This window comes from Propithecus coquereli, unplaced genomic scaffold (assembly GCF_000956105.1).
Source record: "Propithecus coquereli isolate 6110/MARCELLA unplaced genomic scaffold, Pcoq_1.0 Scaffold765, whole genome shotgun sequence".
Lineage (NCBI taxonomy): Eukaryota > Metazoa > Chordata > Mammalia > Primates > Indriidae > Propithecus > Propithecus coquereli.
Window position 1 is genome coordinate 280,453 of NW_012153785.1, and position 15,461 is coordinate 295,913.

Sequence of the window (15,461 nt, forward strand, 5' to 3'; positions counted from 1 at the left end):
GGTGTCTTTGGGGTAGCTCCTCCCTGAGTCCTGAGCCTCACTGATTGGTGCAGCTTAGACCCCATCACTGAGCCAATCAGGGAGGCCATAAGGAGTCGGCGATCTGATTGGCAGGGCCTGGGGATGTGGTCTGAAAGGGAGTGAGGGATGAAAAACAAACCAGAGAGCCATTGGTGTCCTTCTAGCGCCCTCTACGGAGAAAGCTCAACACTGCACTCACCGTAAAGGAAAGATGTTTACGGGAACTCCGTCTATGATGGCAGAGCAGGTGTTGAAGGGTGACTTTGAAGCTGAGAGTCAATACATTGCTGCCTGGCATGTACCCTCAGTCCTGGCACTGGAGAGGCATCTGCTTGGCAGGCGCTGCAGTCAGAGAGAAAGTCACAGCTCCAGCCTGGAGCAGGGAGGGGACAAGTACCTCCAACCCAGTGAGAAGCCAGAAGTCAGGGCACTTGAGTGATGCAACCCCTAATGGTCAACCTCTCCGGGTAGAGAATGGGCCTGGGGACAAACAGGGAACGCCCAGCTCTGTAGGTACAGTCACTATCCCTACTTTACGGAAGAGGCCACACACAACCCAGTTCCACTGCGCTGAACTGCCCAGTGCTGGAGCCAACCTACTTACGCAGCAGCAGGAGGGAATAGGGGATGAAGGAGCCTCCTGCTCTCCAAAAAAGCATTCCTGGAAGCTCAAATGCCAATGTCGTCCCTTTTAGCAATTTCAACAAACCTGCCTCTACTTGCTCAGGAGAGGGAGAGAGAGAGAGAGAAATTTTTTTTATTTCAATCTCCTTCCAGCTGGCCGCCCAGCAAGAGTTCTCATCTTCCCTGGGAACATCTTTCATTTGCACGTTGACCCAGGCTGCTGTGAGGTGAAAAGTAAGTGAAATAAAAGGAGGAGGGAAGAATGCAAAATGCAACCGCACTGCACCCAAGCAGGAGGGACCAAGCAGTTGAGAGACGAACCAAATAAGCAGTGCCTACGACGGGTGCTGTCTGCAAGGGCTGCACGTGGATTTGAAACAAAAATACATTCGTCACTGATCGTCACTACAAGCTTGGGGCCTGAACAGTCCAGTGGACAGGGGCCTGGGTTGTGTTTGCCTTAGGAAATACGATACGCTTTTCCGGTGGCCACAGCTTCTCTCTCCTAGTTATGGTCAAAAGTAGCTGGTTTTCGGTAAGCCTGAGGGTGATTTCAACCCTTGCTACTCAAAGTGTGGCCTGTGGACCAGCAGCGTAAGAGTCCACCTGATTGGTGTGCACGGTGACGTTTGAAAAGCTCGTCTAAGCCCACAACGGAGGGACCAGGAGCAGGCTGGGTGTCGTGTGAGAGCCCTTAGTTTCTGCTAGGATAACCAACCAGTGTGGTTTGCCAGGACTTACCTAGTTTTAGCACCCAGCATCCTGTACAAACCAGGATGGTGGATCACCCCAGCTACCACCCCAACCACCTTTGCCAGCCTCTGGGGCCCAGATGCTTAAAAAAATCCCCAAAAGAAGACTCTGGCTCCCCAGTGCCTAAAATCTAAGAGATGTGGGGAGGCCACGAGACCGCCGTGGCTTGGCCCTTGCCCCTCTCTGCAGCCTCCTCCTTCTCCACCTCCTCCTTCTCTCTTGGAAGCTCCAGGCTTGAAGGCAATCTGCAGCCAGCACATGGGCATGCAGGGGCAGGGAGGCCAGTCCATGCAAGCCACAGTGGCTCATGTCTAAGCCTTCCAGGGTCTCTTGCCACCAGACTTCTATGTGTGCCAAATTCCCTCTGTCTTTGATGCTTTTTCCTGCCTACTCACTCCCTACCCCACTGGTAACCCCACCGTGAGCTGCTGCCGCTCTCCCAGCACCTACCTTGGGCCCGGTTCAATAAACACTTGCAAAGAGGCCCAGCCTCGACCACCAACCTCCCAACTCGTTATTAAGTAAACAGTGAATCTTCTTAAGCCACTGCGGAGGAGCTCTCTGTTACTTGCAGCCAGAAGCATTCCGGCCAATAACACCAACCACTTCGCGGCTACCCGGGAGCTCAGTGCCAAACTGGATACATCGCAGCACAGTCTGCTCACGTAACTGCTCCTTCCTGATTCCAGCACCCGATTGCCTATCACCGACCTTATTGTTACGAAAAGCGCAGTTTTTCTTCTAGTGTTGGAGCAGGTTTCTGTTTCTTCTGTTGAGCCCCAGAGTAGTTCCAGTGCATTTAGAGGCCAGGTTGCAGGAAAAGCATGCATCTTGAAAGGCAGAATCACAGTCAGCAGAGTGAGACACTGACACCGCCAGGGAAGGTAGGTGGGAACTACCAAAGCAGCAGACTCGAGTCTCCCGTGGCACCCTCACTCCGGGGTATGTGCTCTTACCTGCCTGCCCCATTCTCATAGCGACTTCCCCCTCTTTCTTTCTCTCCCCACCTCCTCCTGATGTTGAGTTGACTTTGAGTCAAGCTGACACATTTTACTCACTTAAGAGGTGTAGGACTTTGGCCAAGTTACTTAAGATCTCTGAGCCTTATTGTACTCATCCTTAATCCACCCTCAGCACCCAAAGTGCAGCATCAGCACCACCAGGAAGCTTGTAGAAATGCAGACTCCCAGGCCCCACACCCGAAAGGGCATTTTAATAAGATCCTCAGGTGATCTGTGTACACAGTAAACTTCGAGACCCACTGCCTGTGCTCAGTGGTGTGTCATCAGCATGAAATGAGTTCGTACCTGCAGAGAACTTAGAACAGAGCCTGGCACAAGGTCAGTCTCAACCAAAAAGGAAAGAGAGGGGCCCCGAGTCTGACTCCCCCCACTCCCAATGGCTTCTTTTTCTAAATGATGGTAAAATACATATAACATAAAATTTACCGTTAGTGACATTTCATACCTTCGCAATGTTGCACGACCATCAGCACCACTACCTAGTTCCCAAACATTTTCATCAGCCCAACAGAAACCCTGTACCCACTGGCAGTCACTGTCCATTTCCTCCACCCCTCTACCACCCCCTGGTCCCCAGCAACTGCTGGTCTGCTTTCCGTCTCTATGGATTTCCTATTCTGGACATTACATATGAGTACAATTATACGACATGTTGCCTTCTGTATCTGGCTTCTCTCAGTTAACATAATGTTTTCAAGGTCCATCAGGTTGTAGCAGGTGTCAGTATCTGTTCCTCTTTGTGGCCGAGTAGTCCGCTGATAGACCACAATTTCTTTATCCACTCATCAGGTGATGGACATTTGGGTTGTTTCCACCTTTGGGCTACTATCAATTGCAATTTCCGTGTTGTCTGGCCACTAACTTCTGAAGGAGGCCACGTGGTCTGGCCTTGACTCCTGCATTGCCTCTTATGAGCTGAGTGGCCCCAGAGAGGTGGCTTGAACCCGAGAGCTTCGGCTTCCCCAGAATGGCAGGTTCATAGGGTGGGTCACAGAAAAGACGTAAAATCTCCTCCGTGCCTGGCCACACACGCTAGGGGCTTGGGGCTTTCTTCTTCTCCCAGTCAAGAGGCCAAGAGAACTCTTCCCAGAGTTAGAAAACTGGTAGCGTGGAGACGGCATCCAACCCACGGAAGTGGTTGACTTGGACCACACATTGTATTGCGAGACACTAACATTTTAAAACCTGGAGCTTTTACATAAAAATGTAGATTTCTGGCTTCTCTGCAAAATTTGAACCTCTGGCAGCACCGGGCCTGTATTCCTGCTGGCGAAGCTAACAGCCAACTCCTTTAGATGGGCGTGGGCTGTCCCTTGGCTCATTGTCCCCACCAGCCGCAGGCAGTCCCTGTCACTGCAGGCCCTCCAGCCAGAGCGTCTGCTGCAGCTACTTAGGGCTGTGATCTTTCCTACAGTAGGAAAATATCCCTCTGTACTTACGATTCTTACCCAAAGTGAGGAAATGAAAGTCCCTTCAAGAGAGCATGTGTTTCTTATACCCTACACCTTCTTAACTCTTGCACATTCCCTGCACGACGTCTGGTTTGTATAGTAGTGGGAAGGAGGAAGAGGTTTGCATGCAAATAAGCCTTGGGGTTCCTTGGCCCCGTGACAGATGTTACATATGTGTTCATTCACATCCTTCCATTGGAGTTCAAATGTACCCAGGCATGTTAATGTGCCAGAAACTGGCATTCATGGACTCCGGAGCCACGCTCAGGGAGCGACTGGCTCAATCTGAACCGCAATGTTCTCGGTGGTTCAGAAGTGGTATCTGTTCCTTGTCCTTCACCTCCACCTGCTGGTCCTTTAAAAAATTACAACCTGGGCTTAGGAGGCTCTCACACTGGACACCGTGGCTCACACCTATAATCCCAGCACTTTGAGAGGTCAAGGCAGGAGGATCGCTTGAGCCCAGACGTTTGAGACCAGCCTGAGCAATATAGCAAGACCCCATCTCTACAAAAAATTTAAAACTTAGCCAGGCCTGGTGGCACACTCCTGTAGTCCCAGCTACTTGGGAGGCTGAGGCAGGAGGATCACCTGAGCCCAGGTGTTTGAGGTTGCAGTGCTCCTGCCGCTGCACTCCAGCCTGGAAGAAGTTCTCTCCAAGGCTTCCCTTTATTTTGCACGTTCTTTTGAACCCTTCCATATTAGCAGCAGGAAATCATTCGGGCCACCTCTAATAGCTATTCTGTGCCATATGTAGGCACTTGGTGGGATCTCTTCACAATAGTTTCATGAGTCCAACCTCAAATCAGAAGTCAATCCCCAGAGTTGGGCCATATAAGCATGAGAAGAATACAACCTTTTCCCAGATCTTCATGTTCCTGGCTATTTCTCATTCTTCAGTCCTCAACTCAAGTATCACTTCTGTAGGTTTACCCCGGCCACCATTTTCAAGAAGCAACCACCCACCTACCCACCCAATCCCTCCTTACCATGTCAGCAGAGTTGAATCGTTGATAGTTAAAATTATTTATTCTTTATATGTTTTCTACCTGCCATCACCCATTGTTCCCCAAAGAAAGTAAGCATCCTTCTATTTTAGTTTAATTTTATCCTCACTACCACTCCTTAGGGCTAGTATCATCTTTACAAATACCCTCCCCCTTTTTATTAATTTAAAGGCAATGTTTTCTCATGGTAGAAAATTGAGAGCATACATGAAAACAGCTTTTTTTTTTTTTTTTTTTTTTTTGAGACAGAGTCTCACTCTGTTGCCCTGGCTAGAGTGCCGTGGCGTCACCTAGCTCACAGCAACCTCAAACTCCTGGGCTCAAGTGATCCTACTGCCCCAGCCTCCCGAGTAGCTGGGACTACAGGCATGCGCCACCATGCCCGGCTTATTTTTTATATATTTTTAATTGGCCGATTAATTTCTTTCTAATTTTAGTAGAGGCGGGGTCTTGCTCTTGCCCAGGCTGGTCTCGAACTCCTGAGCTCAAACAATCTGCCCGCCTCGGCCTCCCAGAGAGCTAGGATTACAGGAAAACAGCTTTTAAAAGAAAGTCAAAATAACTTGTAATCCCACCACCAAGAAACAACATTTATTGGTGAGGATGCTTTTTAAACTTATAAAACAGCACTCATAAAATAAGAACGCAATTAAAACCTACAGTGAAAGACCATTTTTCACCTGTCATATTGGCAGAGTTCAAAAAGCTTTATACTTCATTGTCGCAAGGGAGTAGAGAAATCAGTCCCCTTGTGAAAATTTGGCACAAATTCTTTGGGGAACAATTTGGCAAAACTGATTCAAATATAAAATGCATATGATCTTCACCCTAGTAATTCCACTTCAAGAAAATTATCCCACAGAAACAAGCAGATATATAAACAAAAATGCTCCTTGCGGCAGTTTGTAGTAGGAAAAAACTGGAAACCAGTTGGGGGTCCTTATTTAGGGCCCAGTCTCCCAGAGCATCCATGGGTAGAATTGTATTTCCGTATAGTAATTGGTCTCCCTTGCACCACTATGTATTTTACTTTATGCATTTAAAAACATTTTTCTGAGAAAAGGTCAATAGGTTTCACCAGATTGCCAGAAGGAATGATAGCACAAAAAAAGATGAAGAAGCCCTGAATGAAAAGGGACTGGTTCATTTGATCGTGATCCAGGTATACGGTGGAATATTAACTGAGCTGTTAAAAAGAATTAGGGGCCCTTTTGTTACAACAGAGAGGGTCGCTGTTCTGTGGCGACCGTATCTCACTCTTAACTCTGTAGACCTATATCTTGCTTTTGCTCTGTAAATCTATCTTGTCCTTCCTCAGTAAACTTCATTTCACGCTTGCCTTAAAAAAAAAACAAGAATTAGATTTATCTATATGCATCCATCTGGAACAATCTCAAAAGTACATTGTTAAGTGAAAAAAGCAAAGCATGGGACTGTGTGTAGAGTAGGCTCACATTTGCATTTAAGAGAAGGATATTTTTACATCTCTGCCAGTGGGTGCACTCACCACCTCGGAAAGAATACTCGGGCGGCTGGTCACTGTGGCTGCTCTGGAGACAGGAGCTGGGGGTCTGAGAGTTGGGGTGGGAAGGATACCTACTTTTTACTTCCTATCTTTTTGTATCGTTTGGATTTTTTTTTTAAACGTGCAAGCATTTTTCTTAAAGTTCAACTTGGAAAGTTTAAATAAATCTGAAGCTTAGTCCTTGAAGCCACAAGATTTAGTAAACTCTCATTACTTTTGTTGGAAAAAAGATAGAGAAATAAATAAATGATCATTAAAGAGACTACATAATTACTTTTTAAAAAAAAAAAAAATTATACTAGGGCAAGCTCACAGTCCACCCTTCTCAGAATTCCCTCCCAGGGGAACACCGCTGTCCCAAGGTAGGCGGAGCAGTCCTCGGTCTCTGCGCTCTCCCATGGACACCACACGCCGTCATCTTCCCATCATCCCTGAACCCTAACATTGCACTGGAGAATAGCTAAATAGCTGGACTTAGAATAAGAGTAGAATTGAGCCTGTCTACTTTTTAAAAAAATATTTAACTGTGGTTTAAAATAAGACAACAAAATTTACTATCTTAACCATTTTTAAGTGTGCAGTTCAGTAGTATTAATATACTCACATTATTGTGCAACCAATCTCCAAAACTCTTTATCTCGCATAACTGAAATACTGTATCCATTAAACACTCATGCCTCATTCCCTCAGTCCCTGGCAACCGCCATTCTACTTTCTGTGTCTGTGAATCTGACTACTCTAAGTGCCTCTCATACATATAGTGGAATCGTACAGTGTTTGTCCTTCTCTAACTGGCTTTTTTCACTTAGCATAATACCCTCCAGGTTCATCCAGGCTGTTGCATGTGTCAGAACTTCCTTCCTTTTAAGACTGAATAATATTCCATTGCATGTATATTTCATATTTTGTTTATCCATTCAGCTGTCAGTGGACACTTGGTTTGCTGCCACCTTTTGGATATTGTAAATAATACTTCTGTGAATGTGGGCATGCAAATATCTCTTCAAGATCCTGCTTCCAATTCTTTTGATACAGACTCAGAAGTGGAATTGCTGGATCATACGGTGAGTCTATTGGTTGGGGAACTGCCATATTGTTTTCCGTAATGGCCGCACCACTTTACATTCCCACCAATAATGCACAAGGGTTCCAGTTCTCGCACATCCTTACCAACACTTGTTATTTCCTGTTGTTTTGATAGTAGCTATCCTAATGGGTATATAATCCTGTCTACTTTTGACAGATCAGGACATTTGAAATCTCAATGCCTGAGGCAGCCAACAAAGCCGACTTTGGAGAAAGTGTCAGTAATTCAGATTCCCCTCTCAGAAGAAGAAAAGTACATCCCTTGTGAGGATGATTCAAAAAATAATACCAAAGCTGGGAGAAAACTTGAGGCCTTCAGGTTCAAGCCCTGCATTGCATAGGTGGGGAAACGGAGGCCAGAGAGGAGGGGCGTTTAGCTCCGAGCACAATTTCAGCTGGGAACAGAGTGGCAGCTTTCACTGCGTCTCACTACACCATGGCTCCAGCCCAAGATTAATTTGCCTCGATACTTGACAAGATGGTTGTTCTTTCTGCCCGAAGGCGGAGTGCCCATGTGACTAAGGACAGTATTTGCAGTTGTCAGGGCAGCAGCGCTGGCGCAGCTGACTCCTCCAAGGCTGGGTGGGGCTCCATGGTAACCGTCAGGGTGGGGCTCCTGCTCACCCTGGTCCCTGGCTAGGACAACACGGGGGGAAAGACTCTCTCTGCCTGAAACCTGGTGGTATAGTCAGATCCCCGAACAAGGATTTGTTCCTGATCCCACCTCCCTGCCATCTGTGCACTGCTGGGGAGGGTCCACCTCCCTCCCCAGACCCGATGACCGTCTGCAGGGGAAGGGCCACAGACTCTCCGGCCCCTCACCCCAAACCCGGCCCTGGCTCGAAGCTCTGCATCTGACAGCACCTGAGAAACTTCAGGTGAATACAACTAAATGTAGCAAGGCTGGCTGCACACTCCGGGGAGTCACGAGCCCCCTGTTTCTCAATCCTTATAGAAGCAGCAGAACACGACCCTGATTCTAGAGCCTGGGTTTGAATCTCACCTCTAACCCCTGCCACAGCGGGCGCAGGCCACGCCCGGTAACCTCCATCTCAGCTTCTTCACCCGTAAAGCAGCGATAACAATAGCACTCACCTCCTGAGCTTCTGTGAATTCAATCACTTGACATTTGTAAAGCTGTTAGAACAGCGTCGGCTCACAGAAAGATGCTGTATAAAATATTGCTATGGTTGCAGTGGTTGTGATGTATTTATCTTAATGTACATTAGGAGAAAAATTGAACAAGTACAGAAAATCTAAGATTGCATAGATATTATTGCTAAAAAAATAAGACTAAAGTATGTTTTGACTAAAAGAAAGTTAATTTAAGGAATTTGGTACCTATAAAACATTTTAATGCACTCGTTCTGTGCCTATAAAAAATAATTAAGAATGTGACGTTTTTAAAGTACGTGTACATGATGACAAACGTTTTAAAAGTGATGTAGCGCCCCCTCCTGGCACCGCGCGGCAGCGGTCTTGCCGATGCTCTAAGGCTGAAGCTGGCGAGCGGGAAAATCAGAGGCTCGCTTAGGCGGAGAGCTGTTCCCATGGGCGATGCTGCAAATGGCCAGTCCTGAGAAACGTGGCCTGCAGTGTCGATGGGGCTCGCTGGTGAGCCCACCCCCCTCGTCGCTGTTGTTCAATAGTAAAGGGAAGCCCCAAGGGGAAAAACCAAACGGCTCAGCCAGCCCCCTTTGCCCACTCCCCGATCCCCCTCAGTTTTCCCAGCATGGCGCTGCCCTGGGGCAGCCTGGACTCCTGCGGATGTCCGCAGGCTTGAGGAAGTTGCAGGGGCACACGGGAGAGGTCTCCTGCGGAGGCCTGCCAGCCAAGTCACACCAGGGAAGGAAGGATTCGCCTTTGCTGCACCCGTGGTCTTCATCCGCATGTCACTTAGTCCTCAGGAGGCCCATAGAGCACAACCCAAATTTCTCACCGTGGCCTACCAGGCCCTGCGTCCTCTAACCCTGACCCTGTCCTGCCCCTCCTGAGCCCTCCTTAGCCCTTCCCGCTCCAGCCACACTCCTCCTCCTTTCCCCAAACACACAGAGCACTTTTCCTCCTCAGAGCCCTGCCCTTGCCTGTCACTCCTGGGCTCTGCCTCCACCCAGGTCTTGGCCAGGTCTGCACCTGATGCCATCTCCTCCTTAGGGCCTGCTCAGGCCAGCGCCCCAACACTCTGTGCCGCCATCCTGTCTTATCTCCTTCATGACGCGCTCAACAGTATAATCATTGTCTTTCTTGCACCAGCTGTGAGCTCCAGGGAAACAGGCGCTTGCCCGTCTGGCCCACACTACACCTCCGGCCCCTGCTCGGTGCTCCACAGATATTTGTTGAATGAACAAACATTATCCTCACTTTGGGCACAAGGAAACTCAGGGAAGTGGAGTTAGAAGTGTCCCCAAAGGTCATGCCTTTGACCTATGCGTCAGGTCCAGCATGGCTGCACCTGAGTTGGGTCAGGCATCTCCCAATGAAGTCACTTTTCCCTTTTGCAGGGGGTCACCTCTAGTCCACGAATTCTTCCACATCACTGACTCTGGTGACATCACAAGGGGGAGATTTGGTCATTGGGCCAGCTCTTGGGGGCCAGCTCCAGTGCAATCCCTCAGCCTGTGACTCATTCCCACTGACATTTGCAAAGAATTCGCAGACACAATATCAATGGAACTTTTCACTCATAGGGAAGAGTAATGGGTTACTCATTCCTTCAGCCACCAAATTGGCCAGTGACTTTTTAATGCCTCTGAGAGCTGTGGACAAAGTGGGGGCCTATTCTAGATGTGCTCATAGGCGTACCCGAAAACTCAGACGCATCACACAGGGTTTTTTAAAAAGGGGTCAACTATTCCAAATCCTTATTCAGACCATAAGGTGGTTGCCAGAGTGACTTGATCAATCATTCCACAAATAAACAAGGAACACACAGGGTATGTCAGATGGTGACAAAGCCATGGAGACAAACAAAGCAGAGAAGCCCAAGAGGAGGTGCAATTTTAAATGGCATGTTTTAATTTTAAGTTATTTAAGTAATGAGGGAAGGCCTCCCTGAGAAAGTGACATTTGGGCAAAGCAGAGGGAGTAGCCTGTGCAAAGGCCCTGAGGACCACGTGTGATGTACAACGAGGCAGGTGGTGGAGCAGAGGGGCCAGAGAAGGAAAGAGGACAGATCAGAGTCCTTGGGGCTATTTGGCTTTTGCTCTGAGTGAGATGGGAACCAGGGGAGGGTTTTGAGCACAGGTGTGACAAGACACCCCTGAGCTGTTAACAGATTCCCTCTGGGAGCAGGAGACCAGGGAGGAGGTGATGGTGTGTGGACCAGAGGTGGTGAGAAGCAGGCAGAGTCTCAGTGTATTTTGAAGGGAAAGCCCACAGGGTCTGATGATAGATGGGATGTGGGAATAAGAAAAAGAAAGGGATCAAGAATGATTCCAAGATGTGTGGCCTCAGCACCTGGAAGAATGGCGCTGCCACTTTCGGAGCAGGGGGCGGCTGTAGGGAGAACAAGTTTGGGAAGATGGAAAGATCAGTGTACCAAACAAAACTTCTTTGGATTCATAAAGATCAAGATGATCCCAAAATGAACACTCACAAAAACCCAAACATCAGTCAAGCACCAGGGGAAACTGCTCAAAGTCAAGCAATCTGAAAGCAGCAGGGAAAACCATTAAATGAGTTTGCCAGGATAGGGTGAGAGATAAAAACGAGCTGTAGCAAAAGAACCAGCCCTGAGGACAAAAGCATTGCTCAAGGAAGGCGGTGCCAGGATCCCTCCCTTCCCACACAGAATCCGGGACCCAGGAGCAAAACCTCCTTGATTAACAAGCTCCCACTTCCGACGGCATGAAATTAAACCACAAAACCACAAAGGAGGCACCTCCTCATCTGCAGCCTCTGATGAATGCCCAGCTCCTTTGGGAAGGGTCCCAATAAACAAGGAGACGGGAACAAAAAGGGCAAAGTCCCTTAAGCAGCCCACAGTGGCTCAAAGCCTGACAGTCTTCTCTCGACAGAAATTGTCCCAACGGCAGCTGCCTTGAATATGCGTCTCTCACATTGTCCAACGCTTGCACCTCTAAGGTGACTAATGGGCCTGTTAATGCCTGAAGACAAACATTTTACATGGTTCCGATCAGCCCCTGCTCCTGGTGACAGCAGGCACAGTTTCTGGACAATTTTAAATAAAACAAGAGGGCCTGGTGCCAGGGGAAGTGAGAACTGCAGTCGCTGTCAACTGCCAGTCTTTCCGGACAGTCATGCGAAATGAATGTTGGCAACAGATGCAGCCCCTCGGGCCCAGTGACCCGGGACAGAGCAGCCTGGAGGGGACCTGGACATTTTGTCGGGGGTCCCAGGGTGGGACTAACCAGGAGGCATGTGGGTGCCACAAATCCCAGGGACAAAGATGGTCCTCCCAGGAGTGTGGGATAAACCAGCAGATAGGCAGAGTCCTCCTGGGGTCAGAAGTTGCTGGAATTAGATTTCTGAAGTGGACATCTTTTGTTTGTGCCTGCCCAGTGTCTGCCTCCGCTTCTTCTGGATGTAGAACCTGGGTTTTAATTTGGAGAACTGTGTTAATCGTGTCTTTTTATTATGCATTTTAGTGCTTTGACACCCTGGGTATTTGCTGACCCTGGAGGGACTGCCCTGCCCAGGGCTCGCCAGTTCCTAGAGAGGTGAACAACTCGACCACTGGCAAGCTCTTCAAATACCAACCAACCAACACAGAGCCCACACCCGGACCACCTCCTTTACCCACTGGGCCTTCACACTCCCGGCCACTATCCACCTGCCCTCGGGCCACTATCACCCCAGGCCTCCCGACAGCTAGGGCAGCCCCTGCACTCCAGAGCCCACTGAAATTATTCCAACTCATCAATCCTAGGCCTGCTTACCCTGCCTCGCCTGGTCCTTCCTACAGAAATCACAACAAAGGCTCTTGCGCTATTTCCCCTCGTGCCCTCTGCCTCCTGCCGGACCCGGCTGCTTCCCGGTGTGGCCCCTGCATGGCGCCATGCCCCCTCCTGTTGCGACCTGTGTGTATAACATACTCAGATCAGGTGTCTCCTGATCTGTTGGTGCCCCATCCTGAATAATAAAACCTACATTTTAAAACAAGAACCACCTCTCCCTCCCCCACTTGCAAGCCATGGGATTGGATGGGGCCTACCCTACTCACCCCAAACCCACCCCAGGGCCAGGGGTGGGCTTTTGACCCAGGCCTGGCCAATCAGAGCACCCCAACCCTGCTTGCCACAGTTAACCATCCAATGAGAGCCTGTCCTGAGACTGCAGTTAGAACCACTGGGAAGAAGTGGTTGGAGCAAGGGCCTCTCCGCTCTGCCCTGCTCTGTGGGCTCAGTTCTCACACAGGCTCTCCTCAGTGGGCAGCCCAGGGACCCACTCGACTGAGGAGCAGCCTGGGTCAGCCTGGTGGTGTTTCTCCCGCTGCGTTGAGCTGTGCGGGTGCAGGAGTAAACTAGAAAGTCGGATTTCATGAGGTCCAGGGCTTGGCCCAGCGAGTCTGTAACACAGCAAAGGGGGCAGGAGAACGGAGTGGGTGAGGAAGGGATCAGGTGTAGGTTGTGATTGGGTTATAGGTGACAGTCTTTTGGTCCCACTTGAGCTTCGCCTCAAGGAGGCAGTTTCCACAACAACGGTTGCTGGTTTTACTGACTTCCAGTCAAGACTGCAGGCTGGGATTTTCAAGTTCATTCCAGAGAGCCTGGCTTCAAACAACTGCCGCAGGGCCCAGGTTCTGCCTCATTGGCTGTCCCAAATTTTATTACTATTTTTGAGGGTGGTGTTTTTAATGTCTTTGGGAACTAAAGGAAGAAACTTCTGGAACTCACATGTTGGTTCACAGGCTCTGGAGGGCACCACCCTCCATGTGTCTCCTGGATTTACTGATTGCATAAGCTGTGACCACAACCATAGTGATTGTGGCTTCACTCACTGACACGTGGTAGATTTTACTAATAAACAAAAAGGGAGAATCTCTGATTGCTACTAGGACCCAGAGAAATCTACCCAACAAGAAAAGGCCAGATGTTGACAGCCTGGAACAGGCCCTGGAGATGACGCCAAGACACAGAAATCCCCTAAAGCTGCAGAGAGCGAGCCCAGATGAAGAGGGATGAGGGAACCATCCCTGGAAGGTTTGCGGAGCTAGACCAAGTGGTTCAGATTGGAGAGGAGCCTATCACAGTAAAATAGTCACATTTATTATTGGGCGACTTTCCAGGTGATAGTTTCTCCAGTGAGTACACAGGACTTGCCAGTGTCCAAAGAGGATAGGCTTGACAACTTTATGCAAACTCAGCTCTAAAGATAGGTTCAGCAAAGATAAGACAAATTGAAGAGGAACCATAGATTGAGTCCAAGCCTGGTTCAGGAGCTGGTGTAATGGGTGAATGTTTCCAGGGGAAGAAAGTCCAATTCCAGTTGGAAAGTGGGACAGGACTCATTTTATAGTATCAGTGAATGCTCATGGCAGACCCTGAATGCACCGATTTCATATATCTCACTGTGAGACTTCACAAAGACAAAATCTAAACGAATATGGAAGGAAAGCAGATGGCAGGATCAGAAAGCAGAGAAAGCAGCCTTGCACGACCAGCAGACAGTGCTTTGTCTTCCATGTGGCAGAAAGGGATACGGACCAGGCTTAAGACACAAGTTACACCAGGGGCCAGCAAACTACAGCCCATGAGCCAAGTCCAGTCCACAGCCACTTTTTGCACGACCCACAAACTAAGAATGCTTTTCGTATTTTTAAATGGTTGAAAAAAAATCCAAAGGAGACTATTTCATGTCATGTAAAAATTACATGAAGTTCAAATTCATTAATAAAGTTTTATTGGAACCCAACCACACACATTCATTTACGTATTGTTTATGGCCGTTTTCACATAACAGCTATGGAGTTCAGTGGTTGTGACAAAGACGGTACAGCCTTCAAGGCCTAAAATATTTACTGTCTGATTCTTTACAGAATAAGCTTGCCAACCCCAGAGTTAAACCATTAAAACTCCAACGGAGCCTTCCCTAGGGGGAGCCCAGCAAAGAGAAATGCAAAGTGAGTTCAGGGGCTCTTAACCTAGCTCCAGAGACTTCCGGAAGTGTCTATGGATACAATTCAAGGGTGTCTATGATCTTGGGTCAGGAAGAAAAGAATACATCTTTATTTTCACTAACTTTTAACTTACACATTGTATTTCATTATCAATGGATTAGCAGTCCCTGTGACTTGGTCACCAACAAAAATCAGATATTTTTATAATTTATCTCAAAATACTGTTTATGCTCAAATTTGTGGTGGTCAGCTTGCTATCTGATTATGTTATTCAAGGCATGGATAACACAATAACACAAGGAGCACAAATATTACTACATCGCAAATTTGTTTTTATAAGATGTTAATGATGTTTCACCGTAATTGGCTTCCTTTGTAAGCCTCTCATGGCAAAGGGAGCCAATTATTAATAGATATCCTGAGAAAGCGTTCATGGACCCCTCTAGACTGTCAAATGGGTCGTGACCCAGAAAAATGTAAGAACTCTACACAGCAGAGTGCAGCCCAGTCCTACACTCTCGGAAGGCTGGAATGTCCCCATGTCAAAAAGACTGGCCGGAGGAGCCCCCTGCAGAAGTGTGAGGCCTCACTGGACTTGGGAGGCAGAATCTCAGAAGCATCAGCAGTAACTTCAGTTCTGGAATCTGCAGCTGAAACAGAAGTTGCAGGAGGAAAAGGAAAGGTCCCTAGCAGGCAGGCTCTGCAGGCCAAGAAATTCCCCAATGACAGGCAGGGGCCCAGGATGAACACACTCACTAACAGGACACGGGGCTCAATCAAAGGGAAACAGACATACAGAGGCTTACACCAGCCTCCACTGCCTGGATTCAGATCCTGCCTCTACTACTTTCTAGCTGTGTAGACTGGGACAAGTTTTTTTTTTTTTTTTTTTTT